The following is a 25,978-nucleotide window of genomic DNA, read 5'->3' as shown; positions in this document are numbered from 1 at the left end:
AGCAAGAAGATAGGCCTAGACTATGGTGATCACATTTGTATTTTAGAAATCACTCTATTCCTTTCAGGGAGCATGGGTTGTTTTCCTGAATACCTCAGTTTGCTTGTAAAGTCTTCCTGGTTGATTTTCATAGGCAAAAAACTAACAGGCACAACTGGATCTGAATATCTTTCTTTTCACTGATTATATATTGACTGTAAGAGTAAAACTTGCTTTTATTATTTTTACGTTATTTTTTTTCTCTAAATGTCTGATATGCTTCTTGCAAAGAAGCATGCGTGCCCACATACATACAGATGAATGTTACCGTCCATAAAACAATTTCTGGGTCCTTCCTACTCACTGGCTATGGCTGCTTCTCTGTCTAATAAAAATTTAGAAAAGAAAGAATCTATCGTATTTGTGTTTGGAACTTGAGTATTTTGGCATCACACACATGAAGGCTTCCTGGGAGATGCTCCAAGGCAGGCTGCGTGACCTGGATAGTCTGTGGCTTGTACAGCAACAGTTGAAATTCTGAAGTTGAGTAATTCATAGTATGGTACTACTTCCTGAAAAATGATAAATTTTATTTTACAATTTATGTTTTTATATTTATATATTGATGTATAGTAATATGAATAATATTTATATATTTTATAAACTATTAAATATTCTCAAGAATGAAACTGGCTTAGAAAAAACACATGTAAAATACATGTAATAAGTCCCTTATCCAGATCATAAAAGATGAAAATATTAAATGTATCAATAAAAATTGGGTTTCCAGGCTGGGCGGAGCGGGCTGCTCCACTGCGGGTGGGAGACAGGACCATCTGGCCTGCTGAAAAGTCTCCAGCTCCTCCACCCATGCGTCTCTTCCAGGAGGAGGTTTTCTCCTTCAAAAGCTAAGGGTTGCCTACCTGGGTGTTTGGAAGCCACAAGAAAAACTTCTCAAAACTTTTGGCCGGCTTCTGCTCCCCCCGCGCTTGGTTTCCTGATGGTTCGCCTCGGTGCCAAGCTGTGGCACCCTCTCCCTGCGTGACCCCTGCCCCTCCCTGCCTCCAGTGAGGCACTCGGAGCCATCGCCCCCTCGTGGGGTGTGGCGGCCGCCGCGAAGACCCTTAGCCTCCTGGGCCCCTGCCCCGCGGCAGCATGGACTACTGACCATGATCACCAGGAAGAGCGGGCGCCTTCTGCAGGGAACGGCCAACCGCCTGTGGAGGTTCGGGGGTGGCGGTGAAGCCCGGCAGGTGTGCTTCGAGGACTGTGTGAGGGAGCCTGCTCAGGGGGACCCCAGCTGCGGGTCCCTGCCCCACCGGCCACAGGCGATGTCCAACCCCGAGGGACCTGACACTGGCCAAAAGAAGACTAGACAGGAAAGATGGGAGACGAATGTCTTTTCAGAAACCTAAAGGGACTATTGAGTATAGTGTTGAATCAAGGGATTAGTTTAATAGTATAGCCCTGAAATTTGATACAACACCAAATGAACTTGTTCAATTAAATAAGTTATTCTCCGGAGCTGTTGTTACCAGACAGGTTTTATATGTTCCTGATCCTGAGTGTGTCTCCAGTGTTGAAAGCTCTCCATCTCTAAGCCCCATAAGTCCCCTGTCACCAACGTTATCCAAGGTTGAATTTGATAAGACCACTAATCCTGATGTAGTCCACCCAAAAGAAACAACTCCCTCATCTACTTTTACTGGTGTTTGACCTGCACAAGTTGTATCTTGAACTTCTGAGGAGGAAGAAGCATTTACTGAGAAGTTTCTAAAAATCAATTGCAAACATATTACTAGAGGCAAGGGCACAGTCAGTGGTGTGCTGCTATTTACACCAAATAATATGTTTGATCCACATGAAACTGACCCTTTGGTTCAAGAGAATGGCTGTGAGGATTATGGGATCATGTGTCCAATGGAAGAGGTGAGGTCAGCTGCAATGTACAAATAAATTTTGGATAGCAAAATAAAGGAATCCTTACCCATAGAAATAGATTAGTTATCAGGAAGGGACTTCTGACATTTAAAGAAAATAACAAGAATTAATACTGATGAAATAAACTCAAGAATCCATGATGCAGGTAATGATAGTACCAGCACTGCTCCTAGGAGCACCAAGGAGTCTCTTTCTGAAGACGTTTTCACGGAATCAGAACTCTCTCCTGTACGGGAGGAGCTTGTCACTGCTAATGAGCTGCGACAAGGTGAATCATCTGGTGTGTCATCAGAGTCTGTGCAGACTGTCAATCAGAGTGGAGGAGAATGTTTGACAGTCATATCAGAGTCTACTACTACTCCTGATCAGTTAAAATCTGATTCTGGACATTCTACAAATGAAGTTGGAGCTCTTTCTTTTAAAACTGATTTAAATAATCTTGAAATGGCCACTAAGGAAGAAGATCAGCCTACAGATAATATTCAAGAAATATTAGACCTAAAGAAGAATGCATAAATGTAAAAGATAATGCAGACCAGGATTTTCTTAATGAGAATTTACTACACCAAGAAGAGGATGAAAAAGATAGTCTTCCTTGTGGGAAAGCAGCAAAATTCAAACAAAAGCAAACTGTCAAACAAAAACAAAGAAAGGAACAAAATCAGGACTCAGAAACAGAGGTAGAAGAGCTACAGAAACTATGGAAAACCCATACTATGCAACAAACTAAACAGCAAAGGGAAAATATTCAACAGGTGTCACAAAATGAAATTAAGCCTAAAATAGCAACTGTCAATATAGAAGCTTCTGCACTTTTAAAAGAAAAGAGAAGGCATCGATTACATAAATTCTTATGTCTCGGAGTTAGAAAGCCAATAAGAAAAACATTTGTATCCCAAGCGAGTGCAACAATGCAACAGTATGCACAGAGAGATAAATAACATGAATATTGGTTTGCTGTGCCACAGGAAAGGACAGACCACTTATATGCCTACTTCATTCAGTGGAGTCCAGAAATATATGAAGAAGATACTGGTGAATATACCAGAGAACCTGGGTTCATAGTTGTAAAAAAGATTGAAAAATCTGAAACAAATGAAGATTCTACTACTGAAGCAGCAGCCATAGAATGGGAGATTACTACAAGGGAAGACATAAATTCAAAGCAGGCAGCTCCAGTGAAAGCAGACCTGGAGTCTGAATCTTTTCAACCAAACCTAAGTGATCCCAGTGAGCTTTTACTGACAGATCAAATTGAAAAGCTTACCAAGCATTTTCCACCAAGAACAATAGGCTATCCATGGACTCTTGTTTATGGTACTGGGAAGCATGGCACAAGGTTGAAGACCCTTTATTGAACAATGACAGGTTTGGACACCCCAGTGCTGATGGTGATTAAAGACAGTGACAAGCACGTTTTTGGTGCATTAGGATCTGAACGATTTAAAGTGAGTGATGGCTTTTATGGTACTGGAGAGACCTTTGTTTTTACATTCTGTCTGGAGTTTGAGGTCTTCAAATGGACAGGAGATAATATGTTTTTTATCAAAGGAGACATGGATTCCCTAGCCTTTGGTGGAGGAGGGGGAGAATTTGCCCTTTGACTTGATGGAGATCTCTACCATGGAAGAAGCCATTCTTGTAAAACGTTTGGGAATCATACACTTTCTAAAAAGGAAGATTTCTTTATCCAGGACATTGAAATCTGGGCTTTTGAATAAATATAATGCACTCTGTTTTAGCAGGATAATGGCCCAAACCTGACATGGACAAGCATTGTTTGGAAAGTTCAAGAAGCAATACAATGTACCATGTACCATGTTACTCGTGCTTTAAAATTAGTCTGTATCACCATTTATTGCAGTTATAATTTGAAATTTAAATCATATTTCTGTCCCAGAGTTAAGAGTTCATTTAGGTTTAGACCATGGCTTGGGTCCATGCAGTATAAAAGCGTGGTTTTGTCAGCATTTGATCATAGTGGCCACCTCATTTACAGTCGATACTATCTCAGTCCTCTAAAAGGACGGTGCTCTTCTGTTCAACCTGTTTTGGTTTATTATTTTTTAACACTATTGATTGTTGTACTAGATTGGTCTAATTTGGGCATTGAGGGAATGAACACTAGGTACTGCTATGTTCATGAGGTTGGCCCAGGTAAATTTTGAACATGCTCAACTTAGTCATTCTTAAGAAGGAAAAAACACATGCCAAAATAATGCATACTTCATGGACCACTGAGTTTTAGTTTTAATTCACACTACAATGTGCTCTTTATTAAGTTTGCACGAAAATTCTAGTAGAAATAGACTGCAGTACACATTATCTGCAGGTTTGGGCATATGCTTTGATCATTGAATTAACTGATAAAGAGAAAATGACAAAGGAGAATGAGAACTTGACAATCCTACTGGATTTAATATCTCAAGCAAGAAAATATTCTACTTATATATTTGTAGTGTAGCAAGGCATTATAAGGACAAAAGTTATGAAACAGATACATATTTCTTCAACATTTGTGTCAGGTATACTGTTTTATAGTTTTATTGTCTTAGCCGTATTGTACACCAACTGCCAACATATAGGTTCCTGTTCAAAAAGAAAAGAAACTTGTGACTTTTTTTTGAGTGGCATATGTTATTAGCTACCATTAGCATTTGCTGTTATAAAAGGGCAATGATTATAGTAGACAATATTGTAACTCAGTAGTAGACTTGTTGAATATGCAAACTTACTGTCAAGTGACCTCAAGAAAAAAAAAGATAGCCCTGGCTGCTGTGGTTCAGTGGATTGAGCGTCAGCTTGCAAGCCAAGTGTCGCTGGTTCAATTCCCAGTCAGGGCACATGACTAGGTTGCACATCAGGTCCCCAGCTGGGGGCGCAAGTGAGAGGCAACCACACAGTGATGTTTCTCTCCCTCTCTTTCTCCTTTCCCCTCTCTCTAAAAATAAATAAATAAATAAACAAACAAATAAATAAGTTATTATTTTTTAAAATAGAATATATTAGTAGTTCTTATTCTCTTTTGTAGGAAACCAATAATAAGCCATTACGGCAATAATTCATCAGTTAATTTCAAAGCTTCACGTTATGCAAACAAAATCCTGCTGTTATACATGTGACAGTGACTTTGTGCTGAAATTTCAGCTATTCCAGATAAACATTGTATATTATCTTGTAAATTAATGTTTAAAGGTAGTTTTGTTCTTATAGAAAATGTTGATTGCTAGGTAGCTTATAGCACTTTAAATTATTCTAAAAATGAAATTGTAAGCCAAATATGTTGGCTCAAGTAGTTTTAGTTGTATAGTACTTGAATATATTTAGATCTTTTGAAAATGTAGATTATTATCTCAAGAAAGCATAATGCAAATGGAAAAGATAATCTGATGTTCTATTTAATATGCTACTGTGCTGAATGTGAATAGAGATGCAGGGCATCATTTTCTTGTCTATGTAAAGCTCTCTCATTATAACTTATTTACAGTATATAGATTAAATATTTAAAAACAGAGAATTGTAAATAAATATATTGCCGCCCCCTTTGGTCTTCCACAGCAGTATTATTGTCTTTGTGGAGTTGACTAATCAAAAAAAAAAAAAAAATCCTATATTGGATTTCAATTAAAGTAAGGTCATAGTGGTGTACACCAAATAAAATTAAATACATAAATACAAACAAAGCAAAACAGAACAAGATTCCACATACACACTAAATAAAACCCTTTTTATTTTTATTTTTTGGTTTTTCAATTACAGTTGTCCCATTTTTCCCCCATTTCTCTCCCCCACCCAGACCACCCCTTCTCCCATAATCATATCCTTCCCCGTTGTCCATGTCCATGAGTCATTTATACACGTTCTTTGACTAGACCATTCCCTTACTTATCCCCCTTCTCTCCCTCCTCTCCCCCCTATGGACTGCTACTCTGTTATTTGTCCTATTTAGTTTGTTTGTTTGTGTTGTTCTTTAGTTTCCTGTATTAGGTGATATCATATGGTATTTTTCTTTCTTTGCCTGGCTTATTTCACTAAGCATAATTCTCTCTAGTTCCATCCATGTTGTTGCAAATGGCAGGAGTTCCTTCTTTCTTTCTGCTACATAGTATTCCATTGTGTAAATGTACCACAGTTTTTTGATCCCCTCATCTACAGATGGGCATTTAGGCTGTTTTTAGCACTTAGCTATTGTAAACAGTGCTGCTATGAACATAGGGGTGCATAAGGTCTTTTGAATTAGTGGTTTAGGACTTTTCGGGTATAGTCCTAGCAGTGGAATCACTGGTTCAAAAGGCAGTTTCATTTTTAGTTTTTTGAGGTAATGCCATACTGTTTTCCATAGTGGCTGCACCAGTGTGCATTTCCAGCAACAGTGCAATAGGGTTCCCGTTTCTCCACATCCTCGCCAGCACTTGTTGTTTGTTGTTTTGTTGATGATGGCCATTCTGACTGGTGTAAAATGGTTTTTATTTGCATCTCCCTGATGGCTAATAATGTTGAGTATTTTTTCACGTGTCTATGGACCTTCTGTATGTCCTCTTCAGAGAAATGTTTGTTCAGGTCCTTTGCCCATTTTTTTAATTGGGTTGTTTGTTTTCTTAATGTTGAGTTATATAAGATCTTTATATATTTTGGAGATCAGTCCCCTGTCTATGATGTCATTGGCAAATATGTTTTCCCATACGGTTGGTTTCCTTTTCATCTTGCTGATGTTTTCTTTTGCTGAGCAGAAACTCTTTAGTTTGATATAGTCTCATTTGTTTATTTTTTCCTTTATTTCTCTTGCCTTAGGAGATGTATCTGTGAAGATATTGTTACGTGAGATATCTGAAATATTCCTGCCTATGTTTTCCTCTAGGACTTTTATGGTGTCATGACTTACATTTAAGTCTTTGATTCATCTTGAGTTTATTCTCGTGTGTGGTGTAAGTTGGTGGAAAAGATAATTTTTTAATAGGACACCCCGTAGGTCCCTGGGCTGTGGCTTGGCTGTGCAGAATTTCCACTTGTCTTAATTTCTTATGCAAATTGTTCTATATTTCTTTAGCATTTCATCTGCCTAAATTCACCTATGCCCTCTTCATTTAACATGGAGCTACAGATTATATTAATTTATTTGAAATGAGGCACTATTGGTTGATTGAGCTTAATGCCTAAGGTACTTCCAAGAAGAATAGTTCTATAACTAAAGGTGGGTCCTTATTGGTAAGATTTCCAGTATCAGTAGAAAGCTGATGGTGAAAGGTCTGTTGGATAGGAGCAACTTCCCTAATGCCGTTAAGCCAGACCACACTGGTGACCGCTTACTTTGCTGACTTGTAGGAAAGTTCAGTGCCAAAAGACAAAGGGCAGTCCTTCCTCTCTGCATGACCCATGATCCAGATTGGGTGGAATCTAGTCTTGAGGTAAGCAACACATTAATCATGACTGTAGAGTACAGCCTGGCCTGGTCACTGAACCTTGGCATTTCAAAAGCCATCTGTTTGGATTCTTTGGAAGGAAGATGCATCTTCATTTCCAAATCTTGACCAAGGGCCACAGAAAGGAGTGTGCTGTAAAGGCATAAAAGGACAGACATTTAACCTAATGATAGGCTTTTTAACAAGTAAACATGATATAAATGTATCAAATTATCTAAATCTTGAATAAAGAAAGAATGTAAAGATATGTACAATTTGATGTCATTTAAGTAAATAACAAACCATAACAATGATATACATTATTTGTGGATACATGCATATTTAGTGCAGGTATAAAAACTTTCAAGGAAAAATTACATGCAATCACTAGGTCAGAAGTTTCTTGGGAGGAAGAAGGGCAAAGGTGTGAATTGGATCATTGTTTCTGCCTAAGTGATAACTTGTTTTAAATCCTAGAGATGAGACATGTGTCTTGAAATTTTTTCTCTATGCTTAACATATTTCACAATTTAAAACAATAATAAACATGAAAAAAAGAAACAGAGACACTTAATCCTTTTTTATTTATAAAATTTTTATATTAAAAATACCACTTTAAAAATTCCTTGGAAAAAATCACTAACTCCCTAAATGTTTTTCAAGTGACATATATTTTGATTTAATTATTTCAACAAGATCATTTGATTTACATGAAGAGTAAAAATGAGGTACAAACTAGATGAATGTGAAAAAGAGAAGAAAGAATCCTGTGAAGAGTATTCTCCTATGAAGAGTCTTATCCTTGGAAGTGATAATAGCAATAATGTTAGCCACCATTTATTCATTGCTTTCAATGTATCTGGTTATTAGTATTCTGCTCAGTTCTTTATTAATTTATTTCTGAAGAGACAATGTACTAAGATTACTTTTATCTTTATATTCCATCATTTGCTTCAAATGTCTTTCATTTGCTTGTTTTACATTTGAACTTTAAGTTCAAATAATTTTCTTTACGACTTTGCAAATAGTGTTTCATTGCCATTCAGAATCCACCCTGCCAAATGAAAAATCTCAAAGGACAGTGATTTGAATTTATTGGTAGGAGATTTGTTCTTTCTTTCTTTCTTTCTTTCTTTCTTTCTTTCTTTCTTTCTTTCTTTCTTTCTTTCTTATTTTTGTAAAATGTATTTTTATTGTATTTTTCCATTATCATTTGTCCCTCCTTATACCCCTTCCCCAACAATCACCCCACTATTGTCCATGTCCATGAGCTCTTTTTCCTTTTTGCTCAGTCCCTCCACTACATAATCCCCCTCTCCTTATCTGTCATCCTGCTCCCTATCTGAGTCTGTTTTGTCTTCTTTTATATCTCTGGATTTCAGGATCTTCTAAAGATCTTTGCTTCTCTAAAACTTAATAAAGATATCTTTAGTTTTATATCTTTAAAAAAAATCTTTCCTACTTATCATTCAGTCTTTTCAACATCGATGTTTATTTTTTCTTTAATACCGAGAAATCTTTTGCTTATTTTTTTCTCTTCCATATGCTCTGATAAAAACCCCTATTAATGTTTGACCTGCCAGTATAATCTTTTACATTTTTCATGTATTTTTAATGTCTTTGTCCTTTTTTGCATTCTTTAATTTTGATTTTGTATTTTGCTCTTTTTATTGGCCCTTTTATCATTCCTATGCTTATATCCAAGTTCTTGTTGTCTTGTTTTATAATGTAATCACTCTGAATCTTACTGAGAATGCAGTTGGAATTTTTTAAATGCTTTCTTTTGTGCACTCAATTATTTCTGTTTCTGTTTATCTAGATCATTTTTCTACTATCTGGATTAATTATTTTTAGGCTGTCAATTGCCTGAAAATATTTGAGATCTTTGACTTTCTAATCTGTTATGATTTTGTTAAATTAACATTTGTTAAGTGGAACACAATGTACCAGATGGTGAACAACAGTTAAAGAACAGACAGGAAGAGAAATTGAAATACTGAAACTTATTACTCACACGTCCTGTAGTGAGTACCTCAAGGGGTCACACAGAGAGGTCAAGGCAAACTGCAGACAGAGAAAGACAGGACTTGGGGCACATGCCCTTATTACGGTCCCTGTATGGAGTGCTTTGGAGTTTCTGTGCTAGGTCTGGCTTGGGCAACTCAAACCAAAAGATCAGGGTTTTGGTATGCTCCATAGAGTCTCATCTAAGAAGTACATAAGGCTTGTAGGAACTGGTAAACAAGGGAAATTGCAGATCACAAGAGCTGTTGGGAAGTCATATCAAGAACTCACATTTGCTATTGAGTCTGTGGGCTGCTATCTAGGGCATGTGCTCACAGAAGAGGGGGTTGCTTAGTGTCCCTGTGGGCCACTTGGCCAAACATAATGGATGCCTAGGCAGTAATACCATGGAGTAAACTCTCAATATACAAACATTCAAGACTTGTGGCATCTGAGGGTGCACACACAGCCCTTTTGCAAAGTACAGATAGTAACAGCATCTGCTGCATTGGCTGGTTCTAAGAGCGGAGGTGTCCTCCACTGTTGCATAGGTGAACTGGTGTACCAACTAATTTTCCTGGGCATGGTTGTGAAACAGAACTCACTTTTGGATAGTTAGGTAAGAAGTCCATTTGAATGGGAACTCTCAATTGCTACAATGTGGAAGCCTTTATATTCACATGCTAGACCCACTCTTACCTACATAGCCATTCCTAGTAAATGCTTTCAGAAACAGTCCTCCAGTTTATTTTGGGGCAATGCAGTTTCCTGTAGCTCTTTGCATAGTGATGGTGGTAGTGGTGGGTTGTTAGTTGGCAGTGATTTGATTGCTCCATAAACAGTAAATAAATCTCTCTGTTTTCAGATTCACTTGTTCCATATGTGTTGCAATCTCTCTTGTGCTTCCTGAGAAGTCCAACTTCAGCCTCCACTCTAGGGCACTCAAATTCTTCCATCAATGTTCTGCAACAGTTTTCTATTCTCCCTAAATTAGTTAAAGCCTACCATCCACTGAGTAAACTTTCTCTTCTGCAGTCCATTTTCTTTTTTTTTTTTTTTGGTGGGGACACTCTTTTTGTTGTTCACTGTAATTTCAAGGAGGTGCTCCCTGGAGTAGGAGACAAACCACCTACCTCTATGTCCACAGGGTACAGCCTGCACTTCTCACCTCTAGTCTCTGCGAAGCACAGTTTTCAGTTTTGCTTAACTTGAGACATAGCAGCTTCCCCACTTCATTCCTACTTCTCTGTGAAGTACAGCTTTTACTCCACCCAGGAGCTTTCTAAATTACTGATTTAACTTTTCTTTTTGATCTCCTAATACCTGGAATTGTGGCTACTTTATCTAGTAAGTGCCTTTGTATCATTCAGGAATTATTTTTTATTTCTAATGTGGCAATAAACATTTATATGGACAGAGGATATCTTGTTAACAAAGGTCAGCAGCGATGATGAACAAAAATAGATGAAATAGATTTGGGTTGCACTCCTACGTGTGAGCTGTTTATGTTACAATCTCATAACACTGGAATTCTCTGCTCCCCATCACCTGCCAGCTTAAACACAAATTTTCTTCATTTTTATTTCTTACTATATAATTCTGACATAATTTACAACCATGCTTTTACTTTCTCTTTAAGAGTAAAATACAATTAATCAAAATCAGACTATTCACTTTCACTGAATGAGCCAAGTACTTTTAAACGTCTCATATTTGCTAAGGTTAGTGCTAACTCTTGTAATTCCTTTTCCTACCATAAAATTCTGCTGAACTCTTACTCAATATATTACAGTAGTTTAGAACAGTGATTTTTAACCGATGTGCTGCAAGAATTTTTGAAACATGCAATACGTAACTATTTAGTTGGGCACTGACCTCTTTTCCCTTAGATTGCAAACAAACAAACAAATAAACAAAAAAGACAACAGCCAATGCAACAATAGCCATCTGGTGCAAATGAATCAGGATTATACCTTTTTTGTCAGATTGGCAAAATATATAGTTTTTGGCACGTTGCAGAATTTTAGTGATTAGTTTATGTGGGCCCTGAAATGAAAAAGGTTGAAAGTTGCTGATTTAGAGTCTACAGATTGAGCTTGGACTTGAATCCTGATATTACTGCTTGTTAGCTGTGTGGTGGCTGGTGTGTCACTTTCCCTTTCTACACCTGTTCTCATTTGCAGAATTGAGATAATGATGTTACCTATGGAATGAAGTGGTTCTTAATATTCTATGAGACGATCCACATAAAGCAGTTAGTTCAGTGTCTAGTAGAAGTAAACTCACTAAATATGTTAGTTACTATTAACTACTATCATACTTCATGGCCTATCTAAAATAGCTCTCCTCTGCTTTCCCTAAACAGATGGTGTTCAGTATTTATTTGAACTCTGCTAACTTTTTCTGGCTTATGTACATATGTGTGTGTGTGTCACAGTCATGGTCTTACTCTATTTTGTACAATGTTTGTTTACTTATACTTTTTAGTAACTACACACTAAACCTTAGTTTTCCTGAGGTTTGTATATCTATATTAATATCTATACTAGAGATCATTCACTAGCTCACAGTTTGCATTAAATTTCAGAGAGTGTATGTCTTTAAAACTGTCTATTAACAGACTGTAACTTTCCTACGAGAGTCCATTAGACTGATATCCATGAGAAGGTTTAACACAGTGCCTAGTTAGTAATATATGTTAGTGGAATTGTCTTAAATAGTTTTATAATCAGTTTAAAAATGTTAACACCCAAGAATCTCTCCGATAATGGTTGGGATACTATTAACAGCACCTAAGGTTTTGAATAGGGAGCTCTCCACATAAGGAGACTAAAAAAGAAATGTGTGAATGCATTGTCTCTACCCACATTTAGTATAGCAGCACAGTTTTCAATTTTAAGTTGCCTGAAATGAGAATATTTCATCTTCTTCTTCCTCTTACCAACCTTCTTCCTTTTATTTTCTTCTTTCCCTTCCTCCTTTTTTTATTCTATTTAAAAAAAAAAATCCAAGTGCTAATAATATCATTAAGTAATAGTGGTTTAAGTGGGTTTACTAGCTCTCAACTGAATTTCAATATAATTTTCCTTTGGATGATGAAAAAAATCACTGTCCCTTTACAAAGGGAATATCTTAGATTAATTGATATATAAATGTACTTAAAAATCTTGCATAAGTACAATATAAATAAGAAACAAGCTTTCTTATGATAAAATAACATACAAGTGAATCAGCAAAGCTCTCTCTCTCTTTTCATTTACTAAATGCCACCTCTTTTCTCCTCTGTGTTCCCAGCAGCACTGCTATCCAATGGACCCATGGTTCATTTTCATAACAAAATACTTGAATATATAAGGACATTCAAAGAGACTTTATCATCAAACATGTTTCCTATTTTGTTTTTCCACCTAACAATTTGGGCAACTCACTTATCTGTTCCAGCATCAGATTTCTCTTTTGAATATGCAAGTGTTGAAATACTTTGTCCCTCAAATCTCTTGCAAATCTGTATAATTTATTCCAGGCTGCTTTGTGTGTTCTCATTAAAGTCTGGACTAGAAGACAAAGAAATCAGAGTATGCCAATATTTCACAGCTACTTACTTATACTTGTATTCTTTGCTGAAGCTGTTCTTTCATGGCCCAAGGGGCATTGGTAGTGAAATGAAGGTCTTTATCTAGCAATCCTGCTGAGAAATATTAACTAACATAATCATCATGTTTCTCCCATTAAGGCCTAATGTGGAACAGTTCCTTGACCCAGCCAAGCTTCTGATAGGAGAGATAGTAATGAGAAACGTGTTATGGTTTTCTAAACTATTGTTCGCAGTAAATGTGATTTTAGTGCTGTTTTTCCATTTCCCCAATGCATTTTCTTTTTATTTATATGTCATACCTTTCTCCAAAATGAAATGATTCAGTTTCATACTTTCTTCTTTGCTCTTTCAGCAGTTTACTTCTCTGTATATTAGAGACTTTAAATTGCATTTTAAATGAAAATTTTTATTTGATGATTATAGATTTACATGCAATTGTTTAAAATAAAGTAGAGAGATTCTCTGCACTGTGTTCAGTTTCTTCAATAGCAACATTTTGCAAAACTGCTGTGTAATATCTCAATCAGGATATTGATACAATCCAACTAATTTATTAAGGTTTTTCCAGTTTTACTTGTACTTACTAGTGCTTGTTTGTATTAGGTTCTATACAATGTTATCAACTTGTAGGTTCATATACCCACCACGAAAGGCAAGTACCGAACAGTTCCAACACCACAAGGATTCTTTATATTGCCCTTTAATGACCACAACCAAATCTTCACCTCCTACCCCATCACTAACAATTGGCAACTGCTAATCTAGAATCTATTTTTAAAATGTTGTGACTTTAAAATGTTATCTAGTAGAACCACACATTTTGTAGCCTCTTGGGATTGGATATTTTCACTCAACATGGTTGTCTGGAGACTTATCCAAATACATGCATGCATCAATAGTATATTTATTTTTGTTGCTATATAGTATTCCACTGTATATATGTGCCACAGTGTATTAAATATTCCTCTGTTGGAGATGCAGGGCTGATTCCAGTTTCTAATTGTTATAAATAAAGTTGTTAAGAATATTCATGGGCAGGTTTTTATATAACATGAGTTTTTATTTTCTGAGATAAATGTTCAGGACTATAATTGCTGGATGGTTACTGGTTTAGGTTTTTTTTTTAGAAAATAACAACTGTTATCCAAAGTGGTTATATCATTTCCTATTCCCACCAGCAAAGTATGAGTGATCCTGTTTTTCTACTTTGACACTTTTTTATTTCAGTCATTCTATATGTGTGTTGATATCTAATTGTGGTTTTAATTTGTATTTTTCTAATGGTTAGTGATGTTGAACATACTTTCATTTACCTGTTATCTATATATATGTCTTCTTCAATAAAATGTCTAGTTCTTTGCTTTGTAATATATTCTCCCTGACTGTAGCTTGCCTTTTCATCTTGACAGATGTTTATACAGAGAATACGTTTTGCACTTTGATAAAATTCTATTTATCAAATTTTTTTATAGATTATGTTGTTAATTTTAATTCTAAGAACTCTTTGCCTGCCACAAAGCTTAAATCTCAAAGATTTTCAGAAAGCTTGACGTTTTATTTATGTGTTTTATATTGTTTCCTGTTCTTTTGTTTCTCTTAACTCCCTCCAACTTACAGTATTTGCATATTATTTATAGTTTCATCTGATGTCTCTGTAGTTGATAGTGTTTTTTAATATATGCATTTGTACACTCTTTTTCTCCTACAGTTTGGGGAAACTGGCAAGTTAAACCCAGCTATAGTAGGTAGCCTGGTTCTGGAAGCCCCCTTTACCATGCAGGCCCAAGAGCCTCCCTCCTGATGCAGTCGTGGAGGCAGACAAGCAGAACAAAAAAAAAAAAAAAAAGGAATCAAACCATGGCAAGTGTCTCTGTGTTGGAAGGCTCATTGTCCCCGCAGTCCTGAGACCCTTTTTCCCTTCAACATTTGAGTTGTTCCCACCTTTTGGCTATGTAAATAGTGCTGCTATAAACCTTTGTGTACAGCTTTTGTGTGGACACATTTATATTTCTCTTAAATAAATATAGGAATGGAATTTTGGAATTTTGTGCTAACTATGTTTTACCATTTGAAGAACTGTCATACTGGTTTCCAAAGTGGTTACACCATTTTACATTCCCATAAGCAATGTGTGAGGATTCCAATTTCTCCATATCTTTATTTAACACTTGCTAATATCTGACTTTTTGATTCTAGCCAGCTTAGTAGGTGTGAAGTGGTATCTCATTGTACATTGTGATTTTAATTTGCATTTTCATGATGGATAATGATACAGAGCATATTTTCATATATTTATTGAACATTTGTGTATCTTCTTTAGACATATGTCTATTTAGATCCTTTGTTCATTTTTAATTATTTTTAATTGTTGAATTGTTAGAGTTCTTTTAATATTTTAGGTACAAGTTCCTTATCTTATATAAGATATACAGATATGTTCTTTCATTCTGTAGTTTGTCATTTCATATCATTGATGGTAATTTTTCAGGCACAAAACTTTTCAAATTTTGTAAAGTGCAAATTATCTAATTTTTCTTCTTATGCTTATGTTCTCCATGTCATATCTAAGAATCCTTTACCAAATCAGACTTTGGAAATTTACCCTCATGTTTTCTTCTAGAGTTTTGGAGGTTCTATTTTTAATTTAGGTTTTAGATCTGTTTTGTATTAATTTTTGTGGATAGGTTAAGGTAGGGGGTACAATTTTATTTTTTTGCATGTAAATACCCAGTTATTGCAGCATCATTTTTTGAAAATAATATTCTTACCTCATTGATTGCTCTTAACACCATTATTGAAGTCAATTGATAAATGATGCCCAAGATTTATTTTTGGACTCATATATTCCATTAATCTATATATCTATCTTTGTGCCAGTACTTCACTGTTTGTTTACAATTGCTTTGTACAATTGCATTGTAATTTTAAAATTAGGAAGTGTGTATCATTCTACTTTTTTTTATTTGTCAAGATTGTTTTGGTTAGTCTTGGTACTTTGCAAATTCATACGACTTTATTACAGATTCAGTTTGAAATTTTCTACAAAGAAGTCATCTGGGATACTGAAAGAGGTTGTAATAAATTTGTAGATCATTTTAGAAAGGCTTCTGATTAATAAATGTGGGATTTTTTTGTTCATTTAGATCTTTATTTTCTTTCTCAATTTTTTGTTTTATTTATTTATTTATTTATTTATTTTTAGTTTTTCTTTTTTTTTCTTTAAGTATATTTTATTGATTATATTGTTACAATAGTTCCAATTTTTTCCCCTTTGCTCCCCTCCACACAGCACCCCCCTTCCCCGACAATCACCTCCCCAAGTCCATGCCCATGGCTCACCCTTTCATATATTCTTCTTCTTTTATTAAAAAATAATTAATTAATTAGTTAAATATTTTAACAATAAAAAAAACAGTCCCTCCCTCTCAGACTTGAGACCCTTTACAATCTTATAAAGGACAATGGACGAAGGTCTCGAGCTCCTCTAGCTGCTTCAAGATGGACATGGTCGTCGTCCTACCTACCCTTGGGTCAAGAAATCCCTAATAAGAGTGGGGGTGTGAAGGGGAGGGTGGCCTTCCCACAAGGGGAAGGATCGTGCAGACTCCAGGTTGGTTGGCTGTCTCTGGACAACGGCATGCTTGGTTTAACAGGCTGGCATCCTTGTTGTATTCTGGGGGCAACAGGGTTAAAGGACATCATTCAATCCGTAACCACTAGATGACAAAAGACAGGTATTAATTTTTCAATGTCCCACATTAGGGAAAAGAAGGGTTTCTTTGGAGGAAGGTATGCCAGGTACATCTCACCTGTCCAAAATCCTTTTGCCCATTATACTTAGTTTGGACTGAGGGAAATATTTTAGGTATCCCCCCTCTCAGGCCTCTGGGCTCTTTCTGTCCAAGCCATTAGGATAGAAAAGAGAAACCAGTTTTAAAGTGAAGTCCACAGACCACCCCATTCTTCACCAACCCAGCCACTTAGTTCAGCCAAACCATTGAGTCTCAGGAGGCAGCAATGCAGACAGGATTAAGTGAGGCCTATGCGTACAGATAATCACTCAGGTAATGAGATTGTAGGCTTATGCCCTTTGAAAACAGAAAACACATGTTAATTTATGTAACATAACCCCCCCACAAGTTTATAGATCTGTAGGATTGTCTTATCGGAAAGACATCCAGTTGCAAGGTATTTGACATTCTTCTTGCCTGTAAATTAAACATCTTTGATAATGCCACAGACATAGTTTAACTTTCAAATGAAAACAAATTTTAAATGAAAAGAAACTTTAAAGACGGTTAGCTGCACTACTTTATAGTCTACCACTGGGCATTGTGATCTTCCTTGAATCTTGATTTTTCTCCCTAAGATTACCCTCCTTGTCATTAAAGGGACTGCATTAAGTTCATTTTTAATTTATCCTGTTCATTTGCATAAACACAACAAGAGCAGCAAATGATCACTTATGATCTTTAGTTCTGCTTTGCTGGAAATTACGCAAGGAACATTTAGGGTGACCTTCAGTCTCCCCTTCAAGGCACAGAAGCTGAGCCACATACCTGGCATTCAGCCTTGCCTGTAAACACCTGTCTTTTCCAGGTCCTCCTGGTTTTCCATTGTGCCTTAAGGTCCCTTCTAGCCATCTTTCAGGAAAACAACCTTCGTTCCTTCCCTGGAAAGATTGCTATGGACCGCTCATCCATCCAAGGTACCAGGCCTTTTATCTTATGGACTTTTATTACCTTTGAAGGTCAGTCCCAGTTGCTCAGGGCTTTTTGGTAACAACCAAAGCCCAAGCATGTCTCCTTTAGGCATGACATTCCAGTCAAAGTCTTAGTCAAAAAAATCGTTATTAACAACTGGTCTTATTAGTTTTATGCAAAGAAAGTTAGGTCATTACTTAATTCTTTAGAATGCCAAATTCTGGAGGGATCAGATAGGGAGAAAATATATACAGTGTAAAGGAAAATCCTTGTCCTTCTAATATTCACTGAACTTGCATTTCTATTCTTTTTATTTTTATTTTTCCCCCCACTAAAAATTTTTCTGTTTGTTTGTTTTTCCACTACACTTGTCTCACTTTTTTCCCCCTCTTGCTTCTCTGCACCCTGTCCCTCCCTTCTCCCACATTCAGTCCCCACCCAGTTGTCCATGTCGATGGGTCATTTATACATGTTCTTTGACTAGACCCTTCCCCTTCTTACCACTTCTCTCCCTCCCATTTCCCCCTTTGTTACTGTTAGTTTATTCCTCGTTTACATACCTCTGGTTCAATTTTGCTCATTTGTTTGTGTTGTCCATTAGTTTCCTTTAACAGGTGATAGCATAAGGTAATTTTCTTTTGTTGCCTGGCTTATTTCGCTAAGCATAATTCTCTCTAGTTCCAATCATGTTGTTGCAAATGGTAGAAGTTCCTTCTTTCTTTCAGTACTTATTCATTGTCATTTTCCCCCTTTGTACTCATGTTCCTCTATGTCTCTCTCTGTTTCTTCATCTTCTTAAAGCAGACCCTTTAGCATCTCTTGCAATACTGGTTTGGTGGAGATGTATTCTTTTAACCTTCTTTTGTCTTGGAAACTCCTTATTTCACCTTCCATTTTGAATGAGAGTCTTGCTGGGTAGAGTATTTTTGGTTGTAGGCCTTTGTTTTTCATTACTTGGAATATATTTTGCCATTCCCTTCTGTCTTGTAGTGTTTCTGCTGAGAAATCTGATGATAGCCTTATTGGAGCTCCCTTGTATGTTGTTAGTTGTTTCTCTCTTGCTGCTTTTAGGATTCTCTTTTTGTCTTTGAATGTTGCCATTTTAATTATGATGTGTCTTGAAGTGGGCCTGTTGGGGTTCATCTTCATTGGGACCCTCTGTGCTTCCTGGACTTGCATGATTCTTTCTCTCTTCATGTTAGGGAAGTTTTCTGTCATTAGTTTTTCAAAGAGGTTTTCTATCCCTTGCTCTTCTTCTTCTCCTTCTGGAATTCCTATGATACGGATATTATTACGTTTCATGTTGTCCTGCAGCTGTCTTAGAGCCTCTTCAGTCTTGTTCAGCCTTTTTTCATTTTGTTGCACTGTCTGTGAGTTTTTGTCTACATTGTCCTCCAGCTTGCTGATCTGATTTTCTGCTTCCTCTAGCCTGTTTTTAATTCCTTCTACTGTGTTCTTCAATTCAGAGATCGTATTCTTCATTTCCTCCTGGCTCTTATTGATAGCTTCCATGTCCTTTTTGATGCTGGTATAATTCTCAGTAAGTTCCTTATAGTTCTTCTGGAGTTCACTGTAGTTTTTCTGGAGTTCTTTGTAGTTTCCGCTGAGCTCATTGAGCTTCTCCATAATCCATGCTTTCAATTCCATATCTGATAGTTGGCTCCCCTCTATTTCATTTAGCACTCTTTCTGGGGACTCTACCTTTCCTTTCGATGGGGGGTTGTTTCTCTGTCTCCCCATTTTTGTGACTCCTATTGTTTGTTGGTGCTTCTTAGAATGATCTGCACTTCCTGGATCTGCCCCTGGTGGCGTCAGATCCTGTACCAATCTGGGCCTAGGCAGCCTGTTGGAGACTTTCAGGGATCTATTGCCTTTGTCTGGCTTCTTGTTAATCTATTCAATCTGTGATTAGCTGTCAGGCTTAAGGACTGTGGGTGTGGCAGCTTAATTTCTGTAGGCAGGGCCTTTGCTTCCCCTCAGGCTGACGCCACTTGGCCGGGAATGGTCTGCCTGCAGTGTGGGGATGAGTCAGCACTGGGACCCAGCCGGCCGCTTCCCCAGCTCTCCCCTCAAAGCCACCACACCAAACTCTCCCCAAGCATTTCCAGTCCTCTCTGTCTTCCCTCTGCTTGTGCCCAGAGTAAGTGGGGGCCAAAATATTTTTGTATGTGATCCGCTTAAGAGCTCTTTTTCTCCAGCTGTTTCTCTCCGGCTAGCAAGAAACCCTGTGGCTTTTCACTTTTCTCAGCTGGATACTATTTTACTTTCCACTTTGTTGCTGTAGGCTGGGGAGCCCAGCTGGGGGTTTAGACCCTGCCCTTCTCAGGGGGAATCCCCAGCTGCTGAGCTGTTTCTCAGTCCCTTCAGCTGCCACCCGTGTGAGCCCAGACAGCCCTTCCGTGTCTCCACACTCCCTACCGGTCACGTTGTGATGTAGCGGCCTTTTCTATCTCTCCGTGGTTATAAGACTTCTCTCCAGCTGGTGTTCGGTTGGTTATTCCAGATGATTTCTCCAAAATTACGTTGTAAATCCAGACTAGTTCTGGGAGGAAGTTAGTGTAGCTTCCACTTACTCCTCCGCCATCTTGTTTCTCCTATTTTTAGTTTTTCAATTACAGTTGTCCCATTTTCCCCCCATTTTTCTTCCCCACCCAGCCCACCTCTTCTCCCATAATCATATCCCTCCCCGTTGTCCATGTCCATGAGTCATTTATACACGTTCTTTGACTAAACCCTTCCCTTACTTATCCCCCTTCTCTCCCTCCCCCCTCTTCCCTATTGACTGCTATTTATTCTGCTCTTTGTTCTATTTAGTTCTTTTGTTTGTGTTGTTCTTTAGTTTCCTGTATTAGGTGATATCATATAATATTTTCTTTCTTTGAATGGCTTATTTCACTAAGCATAATTCTCTCTAGTTCCGTCCATGTTGTCGCAAATGGCAGGAGTTCCTTCTTCCTTTCTGCTACATAGTATTCCATTGTGTAAATGTATGACAGTTTTTTGATCCACTCATCTACAGATGGGCACTTAGGCTGTTTCCAGCACTTAGCTATTGTAAACAGTGCTGCTATGAACATAGAGGTGCATAAGTTCTTTTGAATTAGTGTTTTAGGATTTTTTGGGTATAATCCTAGTAGTGGACACGCTGGTTCAAAAGGCAGTTCCATTTTTAGTTTTTTGAGGTAATAACATATTGTTTTCCATAGTGGCTGCACCAGTGTGCATTCCCAGCAACAGTGCAGTAGGGTTTCCGTTTCTCCACATCCTCGCCAGCACTTGTTTTTTGTTGTTTTGTTGATGATGGCCATTCTGACTGGTGTAAAATGGTTTTTATTTGCATCTCCCTGATGGCTAATAATGTTGAGTATTTTTTCATGTGTCTATGGACCTTCTGTATGTCCTCTTCAGAGAAGTGTTTGTTCAGGTCCTTTGCCCATTTTTTAACTGGGTTGTTTGTTTTCTTGATTTTGAGTTGTATAAGCTCTTTATATATTTTGGAGATCAGTCCCCAGTCTGTGATGTCATTGGCAAATATGTTTTCCCATATGGTTGGTTTCCTTTTCATCTTGCTGATGTTTTCTTTTGCTTAGTAGAAACTCTTTAGTTTGATGTAATCCCATTTGTTTATTTTTTCCTTTATTTCTCTTGCCTTAGGAGATATATCCGTGAAGATATTGTTACGTGAGATATCTGAAATTTTCCTGCCTATGTTTTCCTCTAGGATTTTTATGTCTTTTTCCAATATCTTAAGGTAGAGAATTAAGTTACCCTTTTGAAATCTCTGCTTTTTTTTTTGATAGAGATAGACATTTGCACCTGTAAGTTTGCTGTAAGCACTGCCTTTGTTGCATCCCATAAGTTTTAGTGTGTTGTGTCTTCATTTTAATTGATCTCAAAATATTTAATAATATCCTTTTTAATAATATTTTTTTCTTTTGGACTCATTGGTTATTTTCATGCGTGTCCACATATTTGTGGGTTTCCAAAACATTTTCCTGATATTAATGTATCATTCCATTCCATTGTGGTCAGGGAATATACTTTATATTATTTCTATTATTTTAAACTTATGGAGGTTTGTTTTATGACCTATCATGCAGTTTATCCTAAAAAAAAATTCCCATGTATACTTGAAAACAAAAGTACATTCTTTTGTTGTTGAGTGAAGTGTTTATAGATGTGGTAGTATATGTGCCTGCCATTAAGATTTTGATTGTCAAAGCATTCATTAAAAAAAAAAAATCCATATTGAATAAACATAGCACCAACTCTATGATGATATACATAGTTACTACCAAAAGTAACCAGAGAAAAATTAAGCTTCCCCTATCTACAAACAGAACACCCTGGTAATCTAGATAATTAACCCCACCAGTGACTCATATTCTCCTTTTCACACTCTAATTCTTGTTATGCTTCAAATTAGCCAATACATAGCAAACCCACAAAACTTTAGACCTTAATAAAGTCAGAGCCCAACGTGTTTCTCTCTCTCTCTCTCTCTCTCTCATATTTTAACTGCAAAGTTGTGTGTTCCTTTGGTCTACGCTGTACCCTCCTGAACCTGTGGGTAATATGTAAATATTGTTTCTCATTGTTTTCTGATGGTTTTTGCTGAAGTGTGTTCTGTGACCATAACAAGAATGTGAAGAATTGGTATATCTATAGCATTGGCCCGGATGAAGGGAAGTGCTTGTAGGGGCTTGCTACAAGTATTAGAGACCCAGGCACATGCCTCAGGCATCCCTAGCCAATAGTATTACTATCAATAGGCTGGGATATAAACAACAGATGTCTATTATGTTGACTTGGAGAATAGTGCTGTTGAAATCTTCTCTTTTCTTGTTGATCTTCTATCTAGTTGTTCTATCTATTACTTAAAGTAAGGTATCAAAGTCTCAAACTATTATTATTGAATTGTCTATTTCTCCCTTCATATTAGATTTGTGTCATGTATTTTGGTTCTGTTTTAATAAGTGCAGATATGCTTATAATTCTTATGATTTAACTTTCTTATCATTATAAAATGTCTCTATTTGCCACTAATAACATCTTTTAAAAGTTCATACTGTCTGATATTAGAATAGCTTCCCAGGTTGTCTTGTTGCTGATTATATATATATTTTTCATAATTTTATACATAATTTAAATGTATTTATATATCTGAATATAAAATGTCTTCTGTTGACACCATATCACTGAACCATGTCTTTTTTATAATCCAATTTGATGGGCTCTGACTTTTTATCATTAACTTACTTTTGCCCAACACTGTATTGATATATAAAAATGTCACTCTTGTCAGCTCTATTCTCTTTTCCCCATCAGTAATATTATTGTCATATGTAGTACCTCTATTAATATTTCAAACACAATACATTATTATAATTATTTACTATCTTCAGTAATTACTTTATCTAATAGAGTTTTGCTTGCACCTACCTCTTTGGTACTTATTGATACTATATTACATATAAATTATACTTTTATATGATGTAGGCCCAACAATATATTATATGCATTTTTTATACAATTGATTTTTAAATCAGTTGAGAGAAGAAAGGAGAAAATATATTTTTATATAATTAATTTTTCTGGTGTTTGTGTGTGTGTGTGTGTATTTGAATTATTCTCTGGAGTCACTTGCTATCAGTCTTAAAATTTTCCCTTAGTATTTTTTATAAGAAATCTTTATTTCACTTTCATTTTTGAAATATAACTTTGTTGATTATACAATATGTGGTTGATGGGCATTTTTCCCCCCTCTTGGAATATTTTGAATACACTCTCCCAAATTTGTTTACCTTACCACAGAATTAAACTTCCAATGTGACTCCTCAGGAAAGTACAACTTTGGGTGTATCCACATTAAACTTCACTAATTTCTGGCTGATTGTTCTATTGTTTTCAGCAATGAACTATAACATAAATTGCTCTATAAATTAACTAAATTGGATACTGGCTACTTTGAAAGAATTAGTTCTAACCCTAAATTGTCTTATTTCCATGTTCTCTCCTGGAGATTAGCTGGCCTACAGTTTATACTCTATCTCCATTTAATCTACAAATTTCTCAATTACTTTCACCAAATCAATAGTTTTAGACTTGAACTCTCCTTTCTGTTACAAAATGAAGTTAGTGCCTTTTGGAATAGATTAGAATCTACCTGTTTTATGGCCTGTTTCTCTCGCTAGTCAAAATATAGGTCAGGGCTCTGAAGCTGGAAATGAAGAAAATAAAATCTCTCTGTACCACCTCTTGCACAAAGTAGTAACTTATATACTCAATGGAGGGTGTGGCAGAAGACTGTGGTCTTCTCCATTCATGTCTCCTGACATGGAACCAGTATGTTTCATGGCAAAGTCAGGGCACAAGCCAGGGCTAAATCGGTAAGGGCTTCTGTGTTCTCAACATGCCTTTTTCAAGGTAAAACATTTGTTTCACAAATGGGAGCTGGATGGAAGGATGCCCCATCTTTAAAATACACACTCATCTGGAACTTAAGACTCAACAATGGGCAGCTGGAGGCAGGATGAGAAATGCTGGTCTCCTACCCTTCCTTTGAAGATAGTCCTTTGACTGGGAACCCTTTTGTTTTAACTGTAGCAACCTGGAGTTTAAGCCTCTTCTTTGCAAAGCTAGGAGGAAGAAGAATAGAACAATCTTGATACAAACAACACAAGCTCACTTTTCTTATCTAATTTTGATATATTTATTGAATAGATGTTTCTTCATTTGCTCTTTTTCCTTTGGATTATTTCCAGAGGTAATTAGTTGTTGTTGCTTGTTTGTTTTTTTAATAACCATTTTCACTGGTGAACAGGTTAGTGGAGCAACTTATACTGTCTGGCTGAAAGTTGATTTCTCTACTTGCATAAGTTTTGATAGATATATTTTATTGACCACATATAAATCTAACCTTAGAACACTGGAAATAATGGAAAAGGTATGGTACGAATTTGGGACAAGATGTCAATGAAAGTCAATGTCTCCTCATGGATTGAAAAATAAATTAATATGTTAGGATTTCTTTTTTTTACTTTCTTTAATTTCTAACATATTTTCTCACATTTGATAGATTAGAAATATTCTTAGGGAATGAGGTGACATAGCTGGCAGCTTCCCAAAGTTATAAACAAGAAAACAGAATAATGATGACTTATCCAAGGCCATGTAGCAAATTGGGACAATGTCCTGCTACAATTATAGTTTGCTGAAGTACGGTCATGGCCACTTAACTACAGAGATGTGTTCTGATAAATCTATCATTAGGTCATATTGTCATTGTGTGAACAGCATAGAATGTAATTACAGGAACTCAGATAGTATAGTCTACTATACACTTAGGCTATAGGGTATAGCCAAATGCTCTTAGTCTATAAACTTGCACGGCCTGTCACTGTATTGTATACTGTAGGCAACTGTGACACAATGGTAATTATTTATATATATAAACTTATTTAAATATAAAAAAAAGATTCAGTAAATATACAGTATAAATGATCCTTACAAATGGTACACCTGTATAGGATACCACATGAATAGAGCTTGCAGGACTGGAAGTTGCTCTGGATGTCAGTGAGTGGGTGGTGAATAAACATGCAGGCCTAGTATTCTACTGTACACTACTATAGACTTTATGAACACTGTACACTTAGGCTACACAAACTTTATAAAACACCACAAGATTAAATCAAACACAAGAAAATTATGCAATCAAGAGATACAGTGAGCACAAGATGCATGAGATAACAACAAAAACTTTTACAGTGAACTTCTTTTTTTAAATAACTAGAAGTACACTCTAAAATAATGACAAAAAGTATAGCCTAGTAAATACATAAACCAGTAGCATAGTTGTTTATTATCATTATGAAGTATTATGTACTGTGCATAATTGTATGTGCTATACTTGTCTATATTTGGAAGCTCAGTAGGTTTGTTCACAACAGCGTTGCCACAAATGCATTAGTAATGCGTTACACCATGACATTATGATGTCACTTGGGGATAAGAATTTTTCAGCTCCGTTATAATGTTATGGAACCACCATCATATATGTGGTAACTTGTTGATTGAAATGTCATTATGTAGCACATGACTGAATACTTAATTGCATTCTTCACAAGTTACTTTGCCTGAAATCAACAGTCAAATCTATAGAAGTATCAGGAGTCATTTAGTCATATTGGAATTTATTTTCAAAGAGCTCAAACTTTATTATTATTTTTTAAATAATTTTTTCATAGAACATTTATTCCATCAATTGAAACTGAAATGTCTTGTGGAACTAAACACTAAAATAATTTAAATAAAAAGCAAAGACCTATTTTGTATACAAAATAATAATTTCATAA

At 36.3% G+C, this 25,978-nt stretch overlaps 1 pseudogene; it reads left to right on the top strand.

Annotated features, from left to right (window-relative positions):
• Window positions 1-1,148: 1,148 nt before the first annotated feature.
• Window positions 1,149-3,677, top strand: LOC150004472 (oxidation resistance protein 1 pseudogene; annotated as a pseudogene).
• The last annotated feature ends 22,301 nt before the right edge of the window (window positions 3,678-25,978 follow it).

Source organism: Furipterus horrens, unplaced genomic scaffold (assembly GCF_987537825.1).
Source record: "Furipterus horrens unplaced genomic scaffold, mFurHor1.1.pri manual_scaffold_7, whole genome shotgun sequence".
Classification (NCBI taxonomy): domain Eukaryota; kingdom Metazoa; phylum Chordata; class Mammalia; order Chiroptera; family Furipteridae; genus Furipterus; species Furipterus horrens.
The sequence above is the reverse complement of the archived record's forward strand: the minus strand, read 5'-3'. Positions and strand labels throughout refer to the sequence as shown.